Source organism: Belonocnema kinseyi, chromosome 8 (genome assembly GCF_010883055.1).
Source record: "Belonocnema kinseyi isolate 2016_QV_RU_SX_M_011 chromosome 8, B_treatae_v1, whole genome shotgun sequence".
In the NCBI taxonomy this organism is placed as follows: domain Eukaryota; kingdom Metazoa; phylum Arthropoda; class Insecta; order Hymenoptera; family Cynipidae; genus Belonocnema; species Belonocnema kinseyi.
In genome coordinates this window covers 69,032,481-69,039,829 of record NC_046664.1, presented here as the reverse complement: position 1 = coordinate 69,039,829, position 7,349 = coordinate 69,032,481, and the positions used below count along the sequence as shown (strand labels likewise).

Below are 7,349 nucleotides of genomic sequence, written 5' to 3'. Positions count from 1 at the left end.
CGAGCAAAACCCCATAAAAAAGTAGCTGGACCCTACTTTTTTATTGCAAATTCGGATTCAGCGTCGAAAAATACATAAGAATATATAGGTCTGGTCAATTGTTCAAACTAGTTCAATTTTCAACAAAAGAAGATACAAATAGTTTGAGCAATGGATGTGATGTTAGTACAAAATTTAATTTGATTAGTTTATATTTTTCCTCTTCTAAGATTTTTCAAACTAAATAATTGAATTTTTAAAATAAAAAAAAATCATTTTTAACCAAACATGGATCAGTTCAGTTTTTATTAGGGAGAATTCATTTCCAATAAAAGAAACTAATTTTTGTACAAAAGAGTTTAATTTTGTACCAAATTGTTGAATTTTCAAGCTAAAAGTACTTGAATTCTCAACTAAACTAGATTAGTTTTCAACCAAACTGTTATATTTTTAACCAAAAAATTTATTTTCTACCAAAAAAGACAAATTTGTAATAAAATACATGAATTTCCAACATATAGTTAAATTTTCGAGTCAAAAATACGAATTTTCTACAAAACAATTGAATTCCAATTCGAAATAGATTATTTTTTAACAAGTCTGTTGCATTTTTATACAAAAAAAGGTGACATTTCTACAGAAAGTTATGAATTTTAAATCAAAATGATAAATGTTCAATAAAATATAGATTAACTTTTAGCAACAACAGCAAAACGAATTTAGGGAACAACAAAAAATGTGTCAACCAAATTGTTGAATTTTCAAGTCGGAATGACGAATGTTCGACAAAATATTTGAATTTTCAACAAAAAAGTTAATTTTAAATTAATTAGTTTAATTTTCAACTAAAATTATGAATCTTCAACCAAAAAAATTAATTTTTAAAGACAGTTGTCTTTATAACCAAAAAGTATGATTTTTTAACAAAATTGTTGAATTTTCAACAAAATTATTCAATTTTCAGTTGAATTGTTTTATTAGCTTCTATTAATTCAGTTCGCATTTAAGTGGAAAAATGAGAAAAAGGGAAAAACTGTGAAGCCCGCTATAAATAAATAGAAATTTTGATAATTTCCAGAGCAAAAAATAACATTTTAAATAAACAGCGAAGTTCATTCTTAATGCTTGCACAATTTTATGACAGTTTTGACATTATTAACAAAAAAATTTTTTAATAATGAGTTGCAAAATTGAGACAGATATCACAAGACAAACCCGGGAAAAGCGTTAATTTCGATCCAGAAAATCCGGGAATTTGAAAATAAAATTTTGCTAGGCTCCCTAGTGTAAGCAATTTGAAATTGGTAAAATATTAAATTTTTTTCTTTAATTATTTAAAATAATAAAGAGATAAACATGTTTTTTTAATTATTAAAAAAATGTAAATACTCACAGAAAGTAAAATTCGCAGGAAAAGATTGATTTCTTAGAAACAAATGACACAAATATCACTTTAACATCACTAGAAACCGACTCACTTCCTCAATAAAAAAAAATGAAGAATCTTGAATACCTATGTATTGATAATGACGAAATGAGGTGGGAAAGTTGGAAAACGATTAAATTTACAGCGACACTAATGACTGTCTGGTTCCAAGTAATTCAAACTCAGCAGACCCTATCTCTGATTGCATCATATGTGTGGGTTGGATACATACACAGATTAGTCTTTCCTATACTTGTTCATTTATCCTTGCATTAATCCAGTAATTTTTCTATTTAGGAACACGCGTTAGCTCCAGTTTGTAGAGATAATTAAAATGAATTGTTCATGAATTTAAACTGAAACGTGCTTCGACTTATCTATCTCGTCACGTAATAATCTCACTGTGGATAACGCTCGATATTCACAACGAAAAATAGAAAAATTAAAAAAATTCCGTTACTTTCACTTTTCCCGCTAACACTTGTTCATCTTGTTTCTATAGCAAGTTATCTTTATCTACTTCCATGCTGTTTTCTAGTGACAAACATTTGAAAATCAATACTTGATTTTATATTGAAAAAAAATACTAACAATTCACTACTTTTGCGGAGCTATCGAAAGGTGTCTTTGTCAGAAAGTGGCTATTCGGTATATTTAGAATTGCGCTCGCTTCGGCTTATACATACAATATTTAAAGATTGCCTCTTGCTGTGGCCATGCGCGTTCTTGTCGAATTTAGGCTGCTATGCGTCCAATATGCAGTATGGACTCTGATCAACCCTCCCCGACCGGGCGGTTTTAGTCGATTTGATACTCGTCTTTCATTGGTCGAGGCACTATGGTTTTCAAACTAACCGTCCAATGTCAGCCAAGAGTTGGTTATAAATAAACTCGAGATACTTGTTTGAATTTTGAACCATTTTTTACCAATCTATTCTATTGTCTTTCGTCTAAGCTAGCACAGAAGAAACAAAGGATAAAATTCACCTTGTTTCCGGGATAAAAATTACCTCAGAAAAAAATTAACTTTAGAGGATAAATTTGACCCAAATATCGGTTAAAGTTTCTTTTGTTTTTCCATTACAACACACGTATTTTAAAGACACGAAGTTGTCTGAATAAAAACGTAACCCTGTAACAATTAACTGCAACAAATTTTATCCTTAGTTTTTTTTCTGTGAGGGATATCCAAAATCCACAGGTGCATCGTTACCAAGGATCGCCCGGCTTTTTTCAAGATCTTTTTTTCTCGACGGGAAACAGAGAAAAATTATGACCCCTCGAAAAAAAATCCCAGTTGGAAGGCTCGGTTCCTAAAGCGGAACATGGAGAACGCTTTTTCTAGTATAACTTAACAGAAATTGAAATGAAAAGTATTTTATTTAAAGTATATAAACTAAGTAATTGCCGATAATTTTTCACAAATACATTTTTTCAACCTTATTAATAATATATAATTAATAAAATAATAATAAAAATAAGTGGTTACAAATACAATCAAAGCATTCAAAATTTAAGAGTTAAAAAAATGTAGAATCTGTAAATGATATTATTTCAGATTAAAATTTCGAATTTTCAATTTGATGCGACTCTAAATTGAATGTTTCAAAGTCAAATCTGCTTAAATTGTTTATTAAATTTGGTTCGATAAATTTGTCTAAACTACAAAAATTAATTTTTCATCAGTTTCACTGTGTAAAATGCAAAAAAATGTAATTATAAACCTTTGAAATTGAAATGTTCGAAAAAAAAGATTTAAAAATAAAAAATAATTTTTAATTTTCAAGAGAAAGTTTTTGAAAAACGCTATTATAACTGGGGGGGGGGGTATTCTTTGTATTGGTTCTAATGAATTGTAAAAATTGTAATTTATTTATTTTTTGTAAATCTGTTAGATATAATAATTTAATAAATTATTTAGGCCCATTTAAAAAAAATTTTAACTCTTACTATTGAATTTTTTTTTTCATAGGGTGCGTAGTTTTTGTTTTAATCGGAAAAAAAACATTAAAAATAAAAAAAACTAATTCTTGTAAAAATGACGTGAGGTAGGAAAAAAAATTAAAAAGACTTTTTTTTAATGGCACAAGGTTAGAAAAATTAGCAAGTGGAAAGTTTTTGTACGTTTAATGTGTAGACTTTAACTACTTTTTTTTAAATATCATCAATATTATAACTTAAATCGAAAACTGTGATTTAAAGTTCTGAGGATGTACGGTCATAAATTGTAACTGAAATTGTTTTCCATTTGTTTTTAAAGAAGATTCTAAAAGCACCTACGGTTATTAAATCTATTAAAAACAAAGCTTTAAACTTATTAATCTCTTAAAAACAAAAATTGCATATGTTTGAAAATGATTCAACTTTTTAAAATTTGTCTAATTAAGAAATTTCACGAGAATAGTTTCAAAATACATATATTTTATATATTATTTTTATTATTTTATTAAATTTTTTTATTATTTTTTTATTTTATATTTTATATAGTATAGTAGAAATGTGGGTTATTTTTGCCTCTTTTTGATAATTTTCAAAATGTCGAAAAGCATATCACTTTTTTAATTATTATCGAATTTAAAAATGGCATAAGGATAATTTTCAAGTCTTTTTGTTTTGTACCAGAAAATTTGAAAAAAATGTCTAAAACTCATACAAAATTTTTTCTTTATTTTGAAAAAGATTAAATATTTTTAACTTTTATCTGATCGAAAAATTTAACGGAAATAGTTTCTAAATATATTTGACATCTAGTGAAGAATTTATGTGCAATTTTCGAATGTAACACAAAAATTTTTTTTTTCTGAACATTTTGAAAATTTTCAAAAGTATATAACTTTTCGAATTTTCATCAACGTCGAAAATTTTATCTGGATAATTTGCAGTTTTTCTATCTATATATAAAAAATTTAACAAAAATTTCTATAATTTAAAAGATAAATTTCAAATGTTGAAAATGCCTTAAATTTTTTAAATTTTGGTTTAAAATATCTGCTTAACGAAATTAAATTTCATTTTAGAACCTTAAAAACTTTATCAAAGACTGGCTTTTTTTGGAACAACTACACAAGAGACGAAAAAAATTGAAAAGACTTTGTTGTTTAACCAAAAAATATCTACAAATGTATCATAAACTTTTTTTATGAAAATACATTAGAAATAAAAAATTAACTTTTTTGAAAAAACAACACACGTTACAATAACTTTATTTTTCACAAAATTTTTAGCCGAAATTGTATCTACAAATTTTCTTATAATCACTTTACGCTAGGATGTGTATTTTTGGCTCAAATCCGGAAAATATAATTGAAAATAAACAAATTAAGTTTATGGAAAAACGACACAAGTTGCAATGAAGTGTTTGATGACAATGTTTTTAAAGAATGCGCACTTTTTTAATGATAAAAATAAGACAACAAAGATACGTATGTTTTAATACCTATGTCGATTATGAATTGTAATAATATAAATTTATTGGAATTATACATTTGCCAGGGTAGCTGAGAATAAAATATAATGAAAAATGAGAAAATAATATGCAAGTATTCATGATAATTAAAATTTGTACTTTATTTTGCAATATCTGAATAAGCAATCCTTGGCTGGGGTACAGAAATAAACGTCATATACATCTGATATAATAGTGTTGAACGTATTGTAGAGAAGTTCGCATTTTGGACAAAATTGAATGCGAAACACGAGATACGTTATGAGAATGTGTTCGTAAAAGCCAAATGAGCTTTAACAAAAGAGAATTCACGATAAACAAGTTATTGAAAATTTGACCGTTTTGTAGAAAATGTGTTTCTTTTTTTATTTAAAAATAATTCTCCTTAATGAAAATTTAACTTTTATAATTTTGGTTAAAATTGATCTTTCTAGTAAAAAGAGTCAGTTATTTCGTTAAAGAATTTTAGGAACGAAATAAATATAACTAAAATCTATTCAAATAAAATTTGGACTAACGTCACATCCATTTTAAAAACCATTTTAGTTTACCACTGTATTTATATCTGCAAATAAGTTTCTGTTATCCGACTTTATACAAGTATATGAAAGAACATTGAAATAAGTAAGAAATTAATCAATTTTATGAACTTTCATTTTAAATAATTGTTTACAGCTGTGGGAGCAGACACCCACATAAACAGAAGCATGGTGTGGTTTGGGAAACCGCACAGCTATATACGTCCATACTAATTTGAGTTAGGAGTCTGGAAAAAACATTATTACTGTAATCGATCACAAGCCCCCCCCCCCCCCGCTCTCTACAAGACGCTGTAAAGAGGTAGGGGTTTGACCAACACTATTTATATGTCCAGCTAGAAGGGTGCCTTCCCACGCCCCACGAGATTTCAGAAGCGGTTACATTTCTGTGATTGATCACAGGGTGCTTTCTCACCCCCCACGAAATGTGGCACAGTAGACTGAATCGATCCCATTCTCGATGAAAATGAAAGTCGAAATATCTAAAGAATACAAATAATCAACAGGATATCAAATCTAATTGTTATAAACAAATTATATTAACAAAATATCAATATCGTGGAAATTTTGCTTTCAAAGTGTAAGTATAAATTGAAATGGCTTGATTTTATCGACACGATCATATTTGATAATGAAAATTTGTTGTCTAGTATATTTTGTGTATTTTATAAGCAAATTATATAATCAAATGCATAGTTTAGGCATATATTGATCGAAAGTAATCGTTTTTCTTGCTTAGTACCTTCAAATTATATTAGTGGTAATACTTAGTGATAAATATTGGTCATTCGATATTATTTGTTTATTTAACAAACAAATTGTATGAAAAAATGCATAGTTTGGTCATTTATGGACAGGAAGTATGTAATTGTTTTATATTCTTCACGCCTTCAAATTATATAAGTAGTGGTGTTGAGTTATAAATAATTGCTCTTCGATATTATTTATTTATTTATTTCACAAACAAATTTTATAACAAAATTGTTTGTCCGTTTATAGACAGAAAATAATCATTTTTCTTTTTGATCGTCTTCAAATTTTATAAGTAATGATGTTTAGTGGTAAAGACTGCTCATTTTATATTATTTGTTTATTTTATAAATAAATGCATAGATTTGCGAATGAAAAATCCTCGTCTCTGAACATCACCACTAATATAATTTTAAGGCGATAAGAAAGAAAAAAGTTTACTTTATGCCTATAAATGCCGAAACTATACATTTATTTATCAAATTTACCTATAAAATAAACAAAGAATATCTAACGAGAAATCTTCACCACTAAACGTTATCACTTATATAATTTAACCCTTAAACGGTCAAAACGCCACTACCGGTACACTGCTTTTCAACGGCCAATAACTAAGACTATTCGACACTAGAAAAAATTGAGACACATATATTTTTATTGCTTAAGATCTCCTCTTTCCGACGGCGCTACTGAAATTCTTCAAAAAATTTATTTATTATCCCAAAATGCAGTTTAAACAAAAAAAAAAACGATATTTTTCGTGCCTATTTTTTTTTGTGAACCATTTTCCAAAGCTTTTCGAGTCTGTAATTAACCTGGAATCTCACTAACCGGTGGAATAAATGTCTAAACTTTGAGAATCCATGGTTCAAAGATCGATTTTTCGTTTTAGTATTTTCAAAATGGCGTCTTAATGGCAAAATTTTTGTGAAAACATTCATGAATTTTTTTACAATAAACGATGTGCTTTTCGGAAAAATCATCAAGAATAAAAAGTTCTTGTAATCAGCCAAGGAATACGCCTGAATTTTTTCGAAGCGTTTTGAGCAAAATTTTGGACTTTGCATATGAACAATTTTTGCAAAATTCAAAATTTTGCTCAAAACGATCCGGAAAAATTCAGGCGTATTTCTCGGCTGATTACAAGAACTTTTTATTCTTGACAAATTTTCCGAAAAGCGCATAGTTTTTCAATAAAAAATTTCCAACG

The 7,349-nt window shown here is 27.4% G+C and overlaps 1 protein-coding gene across 4 annotated transcripts in view; it reads right to left on the bottom strand.

Moving 5' to 3' along the window:
- Positions 1-2,153, bottom strand: part of LOC117179097 (sedoheptulokinase-like) — a 24,886-nt gene extending 22,733 nt beyond the window's left edge. Inside the window, exon 1 of one of the 4 annotated variants that reach the window (XM_033370754.1) lies at positions 2,092-2,153. The gene's annotated coding sequence lies outside the window, so the exon portion shown is untranslated. Of the gene's footprint in view, positions 1-1,372; positions 2,051-2,091 lie in introns of those variants that run through there. The other 3 variants (XM_033370753.1, XM_033370752.1, XM_033370755.1) reach the window with 3 other exon arrangements.
- Between the last annotated feature and the right edge of the window lie 5,196 nt (positions 2,154-7,349).